Here is a 16,079-nt window from a genome sequence, read left to right on the forward strand (position 1 = left end):
ACAGCCCTCCTCCTGCCACAGCTGGGACTGAGGCTGAGAGGCTGTTGTTTTTGTTTTGCTATGCCTCAGTAAATTTCCCTACAAGTTTACATTTGTAGGATGTAACACCCACACAGAATAACATCCATCAAGAATTATAGGTATCTAAATTAAGGCAAGAATTGAGAAATGAGACTGAAGCTATATGTTCACACTTTAAACTAAACTAAAGTGTTTGGTTCTACCCGTGATGTCTGTAGGTTCTACAAAGTGCACAGCAGTGGTCTACCACCGTGAAGGAGAACTCTCTCCTACAGTGGCTTCAATTTCAACTGCGATGTGCTGACTCATCCTTTTTGGCCAATCAACACGGCTAACAAACCATGAAAGACTGATTTGCTGTTGTGCTACAGGTGTGGGCTTGTTGTTGGCCCTACCTTGAAGTTGGGCTGAGCGAAGCAGCGTGCCACATGGATAATGGAGGCGGCGAGGGGACCGGAGACGCTGATGGTGGTCCAGAACTCTGAGACATTGGGCATCAGACGGGAGGGCATGGGCCGGTTGGCGTCCAGGTCACCCGTGGCGTTGTTGATATCGATGTGGAAGTACGACACGTTCAGCTTCCCCATGTTCTGTTGGAGGAGAGGAGTATAACGCTTAGGATCAGGTATGTATGATGTGTGATCAGTGTGTGTTTGTGTGTCTTCCCATCCTGATATTTCCTCATCTATTCCAGTCAGAATTGCATCGTGTCTAATCACTAACACAAGTCCCCCATAAACATTCTCCTGAGATATTCTCTACAGACCTGTTACCCCTATATAGAACCATGGACAGGAAACAGCTGCCTTCCAGACCAGACAGTCTTGTGTGTGTGTGTGTGTGTGTGTGTGTGTGTGTGTGTGTGTGTGTGTAAGCATTTAACTACAAATTGGCTGATTTTATTGATCTGGCACCATACAAAGTCAACAGATCACCTCAAGCACATCCATAATCCCTCCATCCATCCCTCCCTCCTCATCCCTCCTTGTCTGTCCCTGGTGAGATAAATACAGTTGAAGTCGGAAGTTTACATACACTTAGATTGGAGTCATTGAAACCCGTTTTTCAACCACTCCGCTAATTTCTTGTTAACAAACTATACTTTTGGCAAGTCGGTTAGGAAATCTACTTTGTGCAGGACACAAGTAATTTTTCCAACAATTGCTTACAGACAGATGATTTCACTTATTTCACATAATTCACTGTATCACAATTCCAGTGGGTCAGAAGTTTACATTCACTAAGTTGACTGTGCCTTTAAACAGCATAAAATTATGTCATGGCTTTAAAAGCTTCTGAGTCAATTGGAGGTGTACCTGTGGATGTATTTCAAGGCCTACCTTCAAACTCAGTGCCTCTTTGCTTGACATCATGGGAAAATCAAAAGAAATGCCTGAAGGTCCAACGTTCATCTGTACAAACAATAGCACGCAAGTATAAACACCAGGCGAATACACAGCCGTCATACCACTCAGGAAGGAGACGCGTTCTGTCTCCTAGAGATGAACGTACTTTGGTGCGAAAAGTGCAAATCAATCCCAGAACAACAGCAAAGAACCTTGTGAAGATGCTGGAGGAAACAGGTACAAAAGTATCTATATCCACAGTAAAACGAGTCCTATATCGACATAACCTGAAAGGCCACTCAGCAAGGAAGAAGCCACTGCTCCAAAACTGCCATAAAAAGCCAGACTACAATTTGCAACTGCACATGGGGACAAAGATCGTACTTAAAAAAAAAAAATGTCCTCTGGTCTGATGAAACAAAAATAGAACTGTTTGCCCATAATGACCATCGTTATGTTTGGAGGAAAAAGGGGGAGGCTTGCAAGCCGAAGAACACCATCGCAACCGTGAAGCACGGGGGTGGCAGCATCATGTTGTGGGGGTGCTTTGCTGCAGGAGGAACTGGTGCACTTCACAAAATAGATGGCATCATGAGGTAAGAAAATGATGTGGATATATTGAAGCAACATCTCAAGACATCAGTCAGGAATTAAAGGCTTGGTCGCAAATGGGTCTTCCAAATGGACAATGACCCCAAGCATACTTCCAAAGTTGTGGCAAAATGGCTTAAGGACAACAAAGTCAAGGAATTGGAGTGGCCATCACAAACGCTGACCTCAATCCTATAGAACATTTGTGGGCAGAACTGAAAGAGTGTGTGCGGGCAAGGAGGCCTACAAACCTGACTCAGTTACACCAGCTCTGTCAGGAGGAATGGGACAAAATTCACCCAACTTATTGTGGGAAGCTTCTGGAAGGCTACCTGAAACATTTGACCCAAGTTAAACAATTTAAATGCAATGCTACCAAATACTAATTGAGTATATGTAAACTTCTGATCCACTGGGAATGTGATTAAAGAAATAAAAGCTGAAATAAATTATTCTCTCTACTATTGTTCTGAAATTTCACATTCTTAAAATAAAGTGGTGATCCTAACTGACCTAAGACAGAATTTGTCCTAGGATTAAATGTCCGGAATTGTGAAAAACTGAGTTTAAATGTATTCGGCTCAGGTGTAGGTAAACTTCCGATGTCAACTTTATATACAACAGGTCTTTAAGCCTGTGTTTAGGTGAGGGAGCCATATGATGTACGAAGAGCAAAGAGCATTTTGGGAAGATAAGCTGTATATGGGAGAAAGGGGAGTCTGCTTATGGCAGCTTTTTGGCAATAACATTTCATTTGAGTTTTTTTTTTTTTGGCCAAAAGGGTTAGATGCTAGGCCCATGGAGGCTCAGATAAGCTCAGGCTCAGAGAGAAACTCCTCTGGCTCTGTACTGACGCAGTGTGCTGAATAATAACACATTAACAGGCGACGTGTACTCAATTTTGTGGCTATATTAATAGGCTGTGAACACAATATAAGGGAGGTGACATAAAATACATTCTCTGAGGATGTGGACATACCATAGAAATAGAAAGAATAAAATGGGTTTAGAATTTATAACCTGGGCAATTTGGCTGGCAAACTCATGGGTACACTCATGCCTGGTATTATGATGTAGTAATTCCCATGGTAATGTAGAATGTTCATTCTATGATGTTAACTGAGGCGCATTCAACAAGGCGAATAGTTCGCAAATGTTTGCTAACGTTAGTTTCCACTAAGTGTGTGGCAAGCGGCGAACAGAAAATGGACTTCACCGGGATTGGATTCAAGTAAGTCGATATTATTTACAAATGTATTGAAGAGCTAAATGATGTGGCTCATGCAATGGAATGCATTTGTTGTAATGTCAGTTGAGTTAAATCAACAAATCACAGCACATATCGATGGGTACACTTCCTGCTTTTGCTTCTTGCTTTGCTCCTATGGGTACTTGCAATGGCACCCAATCCAATCATTATGCCATAATTTACTTGAATGGGGACGCGCATTCTATTCATTTTTATAAAACATACACTGCAGAGGCCAAACCATCTCAATGCACTAGGTTAGAATAGTGTACTAGGGGTAAAATCTGGGGATATTTGAGTGTTTATTGGGGAGAGGCTAGGGGTTATCTATGTCAGTAATGTCCTTGATGTGTGTGTGTGTGTGTGTGTGTGTGTGTGTGTGTGTGTGTGTGTGTGTGTGTGTGTGTGTGTGTGTGTGTGTGTGTGTGTGTGTGTGTGTGTGTGTGTGTGTGTGTGTGTGCATATACAGTATGTGTGTGTGTGTGTGTATGTGTATGTGTATGTGTGTGTGTGTGTGTGTGTGTGTGTGTGTGTGTGTGTGTGTGTGTGTGTGTGTGTGTGTGTGTGTGTAATCCTGCCTGTGTCTAATGGGCTCTGTGGAGTGGAACAGGGAGGGGGCTTAATGCGTCTGCTTAGCTGCCCAGTGGAACGCCTGTCAGCAGAGACAGATTAGGATCAGAGAGGAGTCTGAGGAGAAGCTTCTTTAATAATGACTTTCAGAGGCTCTCTGCCCTCCGAAAGGAGCGTGTGTGTGTGTGTTTGTGAAGCATCCCGGCTCCTTAAATTGAATAATCTCTGATAGCAGAGCAAAGAGAGTCTGAATATGACTGACTGTCAGGAACGTCTCATAGATAATAGAATAATTAATAAATAATTTAAATAATTGCCTCGCTAAAATATTAGAATGCTTGATAAATTCTCAGCTAAGATCTTTCTAACCTTAAAAATGTAATTTAAATGTACATCAGTCTGGTTTTAGACCAGATCATAGCGCACTCTCTGCTGCATCCCTAGCTATACATTATATGGTTAACTGTATGGATAAAAGGCAACACTTTGCTGCCCTCTTCGTTGCCCTGTCAAAGGCTTTCCATATTGTTGATCACTCACTGCTAATTCAGAGGCTTTCTTCAATTGACCTAGACCAGGTTGCATGTAAATGGTTTAAAAATTACTTGACAGATAGAACTCAATGTGTATCTAATGATGGTGTTAAATCAGCTTTCCTGGATATTACGAAAGGTGTCGATTCTTGGTCCTGTACTTTTTAAGGTTTACATGACCGGTGTCCCATCCACGGGACGGTTGAGCTAACATAGGCTAATGCAATTAGCATGAGGTTGTAAGTAACAAGAACATTTCCCAGGACATAAACATATCTGATATTGGCAGAAAGCTTAAATTCTTGTTAATCTAACTGCACTGTCCAAATTACAGTAGCTATTACAGTAAAGAATACCATGCTATTGTTTGAGGAGAGTGCACAGTTTTGAACTTGAAAAGTTATTAATAAACAAATTAGGCACATTTGGGCTGTCTTGATACAACATTTTGAACAGAAATGCAATGGTTCATTGGATCAGTCTAAAACGTTGCACATGCACTGCTGCCATCTAGTGGCCAATATCTAATTTGCACCTGGGCTGGAATAATGGCCTTTCTCTTGCATTTCAAAGATGATGTTACAAAAAAAATGGTTGTTTTTTCTTTGTATTATCTTTTACCAGATCTAATGTGTTATATTCTTCTACATTCCTTTCACATTTCCACAAACTTCAAAGTGTTTCCTTTCAAATGGTACCAAGAATATGCATATCCTTGCTTCAGGGCCTGAGCTACAGGCAGTTAGATTTGGGTATGTCATTTCAGGCGAAAATTGAGAAAAAAGAGGTTTTAACAATATTGGTTAACTGGTCTGTTAAAACATTTTTACCTGTACTTGTATGCCAATGATACATTTGTGTGTGCTACTTCCCCCTCGGTTGACCAGGCTCTATATGGTTGTAATACAAAAACACTTTATTGACCTGAAATTAGTGGTGAATGCAGGTATAGGACGTTCTCTAGAGCACATAAAAATAACTCTGATGATTTCAGCATGTGTACTTTGTGTTTTAAATAGCATATTGATGAGTTAATTAAGATGCTGAGCATAAAAATGGGCTTCTTCTATAGAAATAGGTCCTGCCTCTCGCTAAATAGTAGAAAGCAGATTATTCAGTCAACGTTCCTATCAGTCCTAGACTATGGTGACATCATCTATATGAACGCAGCTGCCACTTCATTAAAGCCGTTAAATGCAGTTTATCATAGCGCAGTGCACTTTATTACGGGTGACAATTTTAGTACTGCATTCTCGACCAGAAAGTTTGTTGGCCCTCTTTGATGTCACGTAGGTTGATACATTGCTATGTTTCATTTATAAAACCCTTTTTTTTTTTTTATGTCCCACTGTACCTAACATTAATACTAAACTTTAGACATACAAGTTAGCACGCCCAGTCACTGGAAATTCCATTTGTCTCTTTTATTTTACCTTTATTTAACTAGGCAAGTCAGTTAAGAACAAATTCTTATTTTCAATTATTGCCTAGGAACAGTGGGTTAAATGCCTTGTTCAGAAGCAGAACGACAGTTTTGTACCTTGTCAGCTCGGGGATTTGATCTTGCAACCTTTCGGTTACTAGTCCAACGCTTTAATCACTAGGCTACCTGCCACTCTCTACTGAGTTAACTGAAAGCTGATCTACCTTTCTTGCACCTTATTTGTGGAACAATCTTCAAAAAATTTTAAACTTTGTTTTGGTGCCTCTAATTCAGAAAGCTGATTGAGGACCTTATTACTAAAGAATGTGTTTCTCTTTCTGCTTGCATTTTGCATTTATATTGTGTGTGTGTAATTTCTGTAATTTAGGGCTCACCTGTAAAAGAGACCTTGGTCTCAGTATGACTCCCTGATAAAATAAAGGTTAAACAAAATAATATAGAGGCTCACTAACTGACAGGGCTGAATTGATATCATAGAGGCTCACTGACTGACAGGGCTGCAGTGATGGCATAGAGGCTCTCTGACTGACAGGGCTGCATTGATATCATAGAGGCTCACTGACTGACAGGGCTGCAGTGATGTCATAGAGGAGAGGAAGTAATGCATACTGCCTGTCAGAAGCTAAATATTTGTTATAATTCTAATTTCGAGGCTACACATGTTGTCATGGAAAATATTTTAAAAAATTTAACAACTAAATCCGCTGCATATTGAGCGTTGAGATTGCCGAAAGGCCAGTCTCTTTGGAAAAGGAGTGACAAGGAGTGGATTGTTAGCTAAAAATGTATCTTGTAACGTGCGTCGTATAGAGGGGACCAAGGCGCGGCGTGTTGAGTGCTCATGATATTTCTTTAATGAAAACTAAACACTTTTACAAAGAAAGAAAACGACAGCAAACAGTTCCGTCAGGCAACAGACAACAAAACGGAAAACAACTACCCACAAAACACAATAGAAAAAACCCCAACTTAAATATTATCTCCAATTAGAGACAACGCGAACCAGCTGCCTCTAATTGGAGATCATCCCAAAACTCCAACATAGAAATAGTAAAACAAGAACTAAACATAGAAACAAAAAACATAGAATGCCCACCCATATCACACCCTGACCTAACTAAACAGAGAAAAAACAGCTCTCTTAGGTCAGAGCATGACACATCTAGGGCAGGAGTATTCAACCGGGGGAGGTACAGGAGAGGTTCCACAAAAAGTGAAAATATATTTTTTATTTTATTTAGATTTAAAATTACATACTTAGAGTACAAAAGAAAATAGGAGAATATCTTCTTTCTAATGATGTCAACTTTATTTCTCAACTCCTAATAGCAAATGACACGTATTAGAGACAATTACACTCACTAGAGTATCTTATATAGGCTTTGAAGTCGGAAGTTTACAATCACCTTAGCCAAATAAATTTAAACTCAGTTTTTCACAATTCCGGACATTTAATCATAGGGAAAATTCCCTGTCTAAGGTCAGTTAGGATCACCACTTTTTTTTCAGAATGTGAATTGTCAGAAAAATAGTGGAGAGAATGATTTATTTCAGCTTTTATTTCTTTCATCACATTCCCAGTGGGTCAGAAATGTACATACACTCAATTAGTATTTGGTAGCATTGCCTTTAAATTGTTTAACTTGGGTCAAATGTTTCGGGTAGCCTTCCACAAGCTTCCCACAATAAGTTGGGTGTCACGTCCTGACCATAGTAAGATGTGATTTTCTATGGTAGAGTAGGTCAGGGCGTGACAGGGGGTGTTTTGTGTTTTTCTATGTTTTCTATTTCTATGTTTAAGTTCTAGTTTTTCTATTTCTATGTTTTTTTGTTGGGTTGATCTCCAATTGGAGGCAGCTGGTCCTCGTTACCTCTGATTGGAGATCATATTTAAGTAGGGGTTTTTCTTCCTGGGTTTTGTGGGTGATTATATTTTGAGTAGTGTTTGTTTCTCTCTGCGTCTTGGTTTGTTGTTTTGTCTATTCAGTTATTATTGTATTGCAAAGTTTCACGGATTTAATAAAATGTGGAACTATAACCACGCTGCACTTTGGTCCGATCCTTTCGACAGCCGTGACAGAATCACCCACCACAAAAGGACCAAGCAGCGTGCCCAGGAGCAACAGAAATGGACCTGGGAGGAAATTCTGGACGGAAAAGGACCCTGGAGGCAGGCTGGGGAGTATCGCCGTCCGAGGGAGGAGATTGAGGCAGCTAAAGCAGAGCGGCGTCATCATGAGGCGCTGTACCAACAACGAGGCAAGGGCGAGAGACAGCCCCAAAAAATGTTTTGGGGGGGGGGGCACACGGGGAGATTGTCAGAGTCAGGTTGGAGACCTGAGCCAACTCCCCGTGCTTACCGTGGGGGGCGAGTAATCGAGCAAGCACCATGTTATGCTGAGATACGCACTTTGTCGTCAGTGCGCAGCTACAGCCCGGTGCACTCGGTGCAAGCTCCTCACAGGTGCCGTGCTAGAGTTGGCATTGAGCCAGGAAGGAGTATGCCTGCTCAGCGTTCCTGGTCTCCGGTGCGTCTTCTAGATCCAGGTTATCCTGCACCAGCTCTACGCACGGTAACCCCAGTTAGCCAACACAAACCTGTGCAACCTGTCACAACGCCTCGCGCTTGTCGGGCTACGGATGTTATCCAGCCAAGACGGGTTGTGCCAGCCATAAGCTCCAGACCTCCAGTGCGCCTCCACGGCCCAGTATACCCTGTGCCTGCTCCGCGCACCCGGCCTCCAGTGACGTTCCCTAGTCCAGAACTCTCAGCGACATTCTCTAGTCCGGTGAGACCTATTTCAGCTCCACGAAAGAAGCCAGTGATGATCCATGGCCCGGAGCCTGTAGAGATGATCCATGGCACGAAACCTCCAGTGATAATCCATGGCCCGGAGCCTCCAGTGATGATCCATGGCACAAAGCCTCCAGTGATGATCCATGGTGCGGAACCTGTAGTGATGATCCATGGCACGGAGCCTGCAGCAACGCTCCCCAGTCCAGAGCCTCCTGAGACGCTCCCCAGTCCAGAGCCTCCTGAGACGCTCCCCAGTCCAGAGCCTCCTGAAACGCTCCCCAGTCCGGAGCCACCAGCGACGCTCCCCAGTCCGGAGCCTCCAGCGACGCTCCCCAGTCCGGAGCCTCCAGCGGCCTGCAGCCCAGAACCTCCAGCAATGATCTACAGTCCGGTTCTTTCGACGACGATCCACAGTCAGGTGGTAATAAAGCAGAAGGATCAGCGGGTGGAGCGGGGAGTACGCCCCGAACCGGAGCCGCCTCCTCTGCTGGAGGTTAAGGTTATGTGGACTGCATTTGAGCCGCCATAGACAATTGTCACCCTCCCTACCCTCCCTACCCTCCCTTTTGTTTTGTGGTTTCTTTTGTTTTAGGTGCATTCGGAGTCTGCACATTTGGTGGGGGTACTGTCACGTCATGACCATAGTAAGATGTGAGTAGGTCAGGGCGTGACAGGGGGTGTTTCGTGTTTTTCTATGTTTTCTATTTCTATGTTCAAGGTCTAGTTTTTCTATTTCTATATTTTTTTTGTTGGGTTGATCTCCAATTGGAGGCAGCTGGTCCTCGTTACCTCTGATTGGAGATCATATTTAAGTTGGGGTTTTTCTTCCTGGGTTTTGTGGGTGATTATATTTTGAGCAGTGTTTGTTTCTCTCTGTGTCACGGTTTGTTGTTTTGTCTATTCAGTTATTATTGTATTGCAAAGTCTCACGGATTTAATAAAATGTGGAACGACAACCACGCTGCACTTTGGTCCGATCCTTTCGACAGCCGTGACATTGGGTGAATTTTGGCCCATTCCTCCTGACAGAGCTGGTGTAACTAAGTCAGGTTTGTAGGCCTCCTTACTCGCACACGCTTTTTCAGTTCTGCCCACAAGTTTTCTCTGGGCTTTATGATGGCCACTCCAACACCTTGACTTTGTTGTCCTTAAGCCATTTTTCTACAACTTTGGAAGTATAATTGGGGTCATTGTCCATTTGGAAGACCCCCCGACAAAGCTTTAACTTCCTGACTGATGTCTTGAGATGTTGCTTCAATATATCCACATACTTTTCCTTTCTCATGATGCCATCTCTTTGTGAAGTGCACCAGTCCCTCCTGCAGTAAAGCACCCCCACAACATGATGCTGCCACCCTCTTGCTTCATGGTTGGGATGGGGTTCTTCAGCTTGCAAGCCTCCCCCTTTTTCCTCCAAACATAACAATGGTCATTATGGCCAAAAGTTCTATTTTTATTTAATCAGACCAGAGGACATTTCTCCAAAAAGTAAGATTTTTGTCCCCATGTGCAGTTGCAAAATGTAGTCTGGCTTTTTTATGGCGGTTTTGGAGCAGTGGCTTCTTCCTTGCTGAGCAGCCTTTCAGGTTATGTCGATATAGGACTGCGTGGTCCCATGGTATGCGTACTATTGTTTGTACAAATGAACGTGGTACCTTCAGGTGTTTGGGAATTGCTCCCAACGATGAACCAGACTTGTGGAGGTCTACAATTTTTTTTCTGAGGTCTTGGCTGATTTGTTTTGATTTTCCCATGATGTCAAGCAAAGAGGCGCTGAGTTGGAAGGTAGGCCTTGACATACATCCACATGTACACCTCCAATTGACTCAAATGATGTCATTTAGCCTATCAGAAGCTTCTAAAGCCATGACATCATTTTCTGGAATTTTCCGATCTGTTTTAAGGCACAGTCGTCTAGTGTATGTAAACTTCTGACCCACTGGAATTGTGATACAGTGAATTATAAGTGAAATATTCTGTCTGTAAACAATTGTTGGAAAAAGGACTTGTGTCATGCACAAATTAGATGTCCTAACCGAATTGCCAAAACTATAGTTTGTTAACAAGAAATTTGTGGAGTGGTTGAAAAACTAGTTTTAATGACTCCAACCTAAGTGTATGTAAACTTCCAACTTCAACTGTAATAGGCTTTGTTAGAGTTTACACTTCCTCTTCCAAATATAATGTTGGGAGGTCAAATTAATAGAAAACGGTCTACCAAATGTATTCATTTTTAAATGTTGATGACTTGTCCTCTATTATCATTCACCTGATGATAAGACAAGGCGTGGGAAAAAACAAATCCCTCAGGCCGCCAGTTTCCCTTGGAAGGGGTCCCTGGGTCGCCTGTTTGCCTCGGCTGGGGTCCCTGGGTCGCCACAATGCTGTCACGGCACTCTGAGGAGAATTCCCTCGACCTCATGGCTTGGTTCTCTCTCTGACATGCACTGTCAACTGTGGGACCTTATTCAGACAAGTGTGTGCCTTTCCAAATCATGTCCAGTCAATTGAATTTACCACAGGTGGACTACAATCAAGTTGTAGAAACATCTCAAGGATGATCAATGGAAACAGGATACACCTGAGCTCAATTTCCAGTCTCATAGCAAAGGAACTGAATACTTATGTAAATAAGGTATTTTTGATTTTAGTTTTATAAAATTTGCAAAAAAAAATTAAAACCTGTTTTTGCTTTGTCATTATGGGGTATTTTGTGTAGATTGATGAGGAAAACATTTTGTTTAATCAATTTTAGAATAATGTAAGAAAATGTGGAAAAGTCAAGGGGTCTAAATACTTTCCGAATGCACTGTACAAAGAGGAGAAAAAGAGATTGATTGAAGAACAGGAGAGAGCGAGAGAGAGAGTGAGACTGTGTGTGAGAGAGAGAGAGAGAGAGAGAGAGAGAGAGAGAGAGACACACCAGGGTACCAATCAGTCCGAGTACACAGCAATGTCACGAGCCAATTCTCCCCGGGTGACATTCTGGTCTCCATGGATTCTGGTCTCCTCCTCTTCCTCTGGTCTCCACTGATATCAGGTTCTGTAACCGAGGGAAGCACATTGTACACTGACATGGGCTCAGTGGGCTTCTGCCAAAATGATTTCATCCATCCCCATTTATCTAATCTACCTAATCTAAAACCAAACTGTATCTAATCTATATCCCATAATAATCTAATCTATATCTGTCACGTCCTGACCATAGAAAGATGTTATTTTCTATGGTAGAGTAGGTAAGGGCGTGACAGGTTTTTCTCTCTCTATGTTTTCTATTTCTATGTTGTCAGGTTCTAGTTTTGTATTTCTATGTTGGGGTTTTGTTTGGGATGATCTCCAATTAGAGGCAGCTGGTCCTCGTTGTCTCTAATTGGAGATCATACTTAAGTAGAGTTTTTTTCCACCCGGGTTTCTGGGAGATTGTTTTTGTAGTGTATGTTTCACCTCTGCGTCACGGTTTGTTGTTTTGTTCTTTAGTTTATGTATTGCATAGTTTCACAGTGTAAGTAAAATGTGGAACGACACACACGCTGCACTTTGGTCCTCTTCTCCTTACGACAGCTGTGACAATATCCCATTTCTATCTAATCCATAGCCCATCGATCTAATCTATAACCCATCTATCTAATCTGTAACCCATCTATCTGATCTATATCCCATCTCTATCTAATCCATAACACATCTATAGCCCATCTATCTAATCTATAACCCATCTATCTGATCTATATCCCATCTCTATCTAATCTATAACCCATCTATCTACTCTATAGCCCATCTATCTAATATATATCCCATCTCTATCTAATCTATAACCCATCTCTATCTAATCAATATCCTATCTCTATCTAATCTATGTAATCAAAATCACAGCTATATCTAATCCATATCCCATCTCTATCTAATCTATACCCCATGTATCTAATCTATATCTCAATTATCTAACCTATACCCATCTCTATCTAATCTATATCCCATCTCTATCTAATCTATAACCCATCTATCTAATCAATATCCCATCTCTATCTAATCCATATGCCATCTCTATCTAATCTATACCCCATGTATCTAATCTATATCCCATCTCTATCTAATCTATAACCCATCTATCTAATCTATACCCCATGTATCTAATCTATATCCCAACTATCTAATCTATACACCATCTCTATCTAATCTATTACCCATCAATCTAATATATACCCCATATATTTTATCTATATCCCATCTCTATTTAATCTATAACCCATTTATCTAATCTATACCCGATCTATCTAATCTATATCCCATCTCTATAAAATCTATATCCCATCTCTATAAAATCTATATCCCATCTCTATCTAATCGATATATCATCTCCAACTAATCTATACCCCATCTCTATCTAATCTATAACCCATCTATCTAATCTATACGCCATCTATCTAATCTATCCCCGATGTATCTAATCTATATCCCATCTATCTAATCTATACACCATCTCTATCTAACCTATATACAATCTCCATCTAATCTATAACCCATCTCTTTCTAATCTATCTAATCTATAAACCATCTAATCTATAAACCATCTATCTAACCATCTACGTCTATCTAATCTATAAACCATCTCTATGTAATCTATACCTCATCTCTATATAATCTATACCCCATATATCTGATCTATCTTCAATTTACCTAATCTATACCCCCGTCTCTTTCTAATCTATTCCCATCTATATAATCTATACCCCATCCATCTAATCTGTACCCCATCTATCTAATCTATATCACATTTCTATCTAATCTATACCCCATCTATCTAATCTATATCCCATCTCTATCTAATCTATATCCCATCTCTTTCTAATCTATAACCCATCTTTCTAATCTATACGCCATCTATCTATTCTATCCCCTCATGTATCTAATCTATATCCCATCTATCTAATCTGTACACCATCTCTATCTAACCTATATCCCATTTCTATCTAATCTATAACCCATCTATCTAATGTATATCCCATCTCTTTCTAATCTACATCCCATTTCTATCTAATCTATACCCCATATATCTAATCTATACCCCATCTCTATGTAATCTATACCCCATATATCTAATCTATCTTCAATCTACCTAATCTATACCCCGTCTCTTTCTAATCTATTCCCCATCTATATAATCTATACCCCATCCATCTAATCTATACCCCATCTATCTAATCTTTACCCCATCTATCTAATCTATATCACATTTCTATCTAATCTATACCCCATCTATCTAATCTATAGCCCATCTCCATCTAATCTATATCCCATCTCAATCTAATCTATATCGCACCTCTATCTATTCTATACCCCATCTATCTAATCTATACCCCATCTATCTAATCTATACCCGATCTATCTAATCTATACCCCGTCTATCTAATCTATACCCATATCTAGCTAATCTATACCCAGTCTCTATCTAATGTATATCCTGTCTTGTTCTAATCTATATCCCATCTCGTTCTAATCTATACTACATCTATCTAATCTATATCCCATTTATTTAATCTATATCCCATCTATCTAACTATATCCCATCTATTTAATCTATATCCCATGATCTAATCTATATCCCATCTATTTAATCTATATCCCATTGTCTAATCTATATCCCATCTATCTAATCTATATCCCATCTATTTAATCTATGTCCCATTTTCTAATCTATACCCCAACTCTATATCTCGGCTGGGGTGCCTGGGTCATAAATTTGCCTCGGCGGGGGTCCCTGGGTCGCCAGATTACCTCGGCAGGGGATCCTGGTCATGAAACTTAGGGGTCTTGGAGGAACATCTTCACATTTAATTAGTCTCCTTGACATCCTTGAAACCTCTTTCTTTGACAGACAGACTGCTTCAAATTCCCTTATCTAAGTGTCCTTGGCCAGGGTTGGGTGTGGAGGAGGCGTGTGTGTGTGCATGCACATGTCTCTATGTATATATGTGTATGTGTATGTCTCAGGTTTGAGGATGCGTGTCTCTCTGTGCTATCTGCAGCGTATCAGGTTTGAGGATGCGTGTCTCTCTGTGCTATCTGCAGCGTCTCAGGTTTGAGGATGCGTGTCTCTCTGTGCTATCTGCAGCGTCTCAGGTTTGAGGATGCGTGTCTCTCTGTGCTATCTGCAGCGTCTCAGGTTTGAGGATGCGTGTCTCTCTGTGCTATCTGCAGCGTCTCAGGTTTGAGGATGCGTGTCTCTCTGTGCTATCTGCAGCATCTCAGGTTTGAGGATGCGTGTCTCTCTGTGCTATCTGCAGCGCCTCAGGTTTGAGGATGCGTGTCTCTCTGTGCTATCTGCAGCTCCTCAGGTTTGAGGATGCGTGTCTCTCTGTGCTATCTGCAGCGTCTCAGGTTTGAGGATGCGTGTCTCTCTGTGCTATCTGCAGCGTCTCAGGTTTGATGCGGTTGAAGTGTAACAGGAATTCAGCCAGGCCGATGAGAGCCAGCTGAACATTTTCCTGAAGGTCCAGTAGTCTGTAGCGTTGGGGAAGGTGTGTAACGCCCACTCCCTCAGCATGCTGCGACGCATCATATTCCCCTGCACCTCCTTCAGAATGTCACACAGCACCTGGTGGGGACAGGGGGTTAGAGTCAGAGAGGGAGTGTGTTTGTTCCAGACAGTTCCTGGTGGGGACAGGGGGTTAGAGTCAGAGAGGGAGTGTGTGTGTGTTCCAGACAGTTCCTGGTGGGGACAGAGGGTTAGAGTCGGAGAGGGAGTGTGTGTGTTCCAGACAGTTCCTGGTGGGGACAGGGTTAGAGTCAGAGAGGGAGTGTGTGTGTTCCAGACAGTTCCTGGTGGGGACAGGGGGTTGGAGTCAGAGAGGGAGTGTGTGTGTTCCAGAAAGTACCTGGTGGGGACAGGGGGTTGGAGTCAGAGAGGGACTGTGTGTGTCCAGACAGTTCCTGGTGGGGACAGGGGGTTAGAGTCAGAGAGGGCGTGTGTGTGTTCCAGACTGTACCCGGTGGCCTGTGTGCCGCTGGACTGAACTGTAGCCAGGCGGTCTTTGTGTGTGTGTGTGTGTGTGTGTGTGTGTGTGTGTGTGTGTGTGTGTGTGTGTGTGTGTGTGTGTGTGTGTGTGTGTGTGTGTGTGTCCATGCGTATGTTCCAGTATCTGGTGGCTGGCCTGTGTACCCCTGGCCTGTACAGTAGCCAGACGATCGTAGTTGCGTGAGATGGGGTTATCTTGCTTGATGCCCTTCTTGGACAAGCGTGGCTTATAGAGCTCAACTTGAGACAGAGAGGATGGGATGTCCTCCACCAGACGCATCTGAGGAGACACAGCTACCACCCTGGGTACTGGAGGGAGGGAGGGAGGGAAGGTGGAGGGAGGAAGATGGGGAGTAGGGAGGGATGGAGGGAGAGTAAGCACAATTTAATAACATGGTAAACTGATTACACACCTCAATACACTGTATTAAACCTAACCTTGGTGGACTAGAGGGAGAGGGAGAGGGAGAGGGAGAGCTAGAGCTACTGCAGTAAGACACCTCAATAGAACAGCTA

At 42.3% G+C, this 16,079-nt stretch overlaps 1 pseudogene; it reads right to left on the bottom strand.

Moving 5' to 3' along the window:
• Positions 1-311: 311 nt before the first annotated feature.
• Positions 312-16,079, bottom strand: part of LOC106609298 (transformation/transcription domain-associated protein-like) — a 176,633-nt pseudogene continuing 160,865 nt past the window's right edge.

This window comes from Salmo salar, chromosome ssa01, assembly GCF_905237065.1.
Source record: "Salmo salar chromosome ssa01, Ssal_v3.1, whole genome shotgun sequence".
NCBI classification, from domain to species: domain Eukaryota; kingdom Metazoa; phylum Chordata; class Actinopteri; order Salmoniformes; family Salmonidae; genus Salmo; species Salmo salar.